We start from the raw sequence: 259 nt of genomic DNA, 5'->3' as shown, positions 1-259 counted from the left end.
TGGTGGGGGGCACCCCTCAGACTCTCCCCCCCCTACACCTTTGTGCACGCCTGGGGACTCATTTCCTGCCAGGATCTACTTTAAAGCCTTTGGGGCTGGCCGGGGAGGTGGGCTTGAGGGGGGGGCCGGCCCCTCTCCATCAAAGGCGGTTCCCTTCCCTTCTCATTTTCAAAGAAATAAAAGCATTTACCTTAGGGGAAAAAAAAAAATTAAAAAAAAGAAAGAAAGGTCCCAAGGACTGTTGGGGCCGGCAGCTCTG

The 259-nt window shown here is 54.1% G+C and overlaps 1 protein-coding gene across 1 annotated transcript in view; it reads right to left on the bottom strand.

Moving 5' to 3' along the window:
* Positions 1-259, bottom strand: part of LOC104276152 (fibroblast growth factor 17) — a gene marked incomplete at both ends in the record, with an annotated part of 3161 nt that overhangs the window by 2263 nt on the left and 639 nt on the right. The window lies entirely within an intron of this gene.

The sequence above is a fragment of the Apaloderma vittatum genome, unplaced genomic scaffold (assembly GCF_000703405.1).
Source record: "Apaloderma vittatum isolate BGI_N311 unplaced genomic scaffold, ASM70340v1 scaffold41530, whole genome shotgun sequence".
NCBI classification, from domain to species: domain Eukaryota; kingdom Metazoa; phylum Chordata; class Aves; order Trogoniformes; family Trogonidae; genus Apaloderma; species Apaloderma vittatum.
Note: the sequence above shows the minus strand (reverse complement) of the source record. Positions and strands in the feature narration are given on the sequence as shown.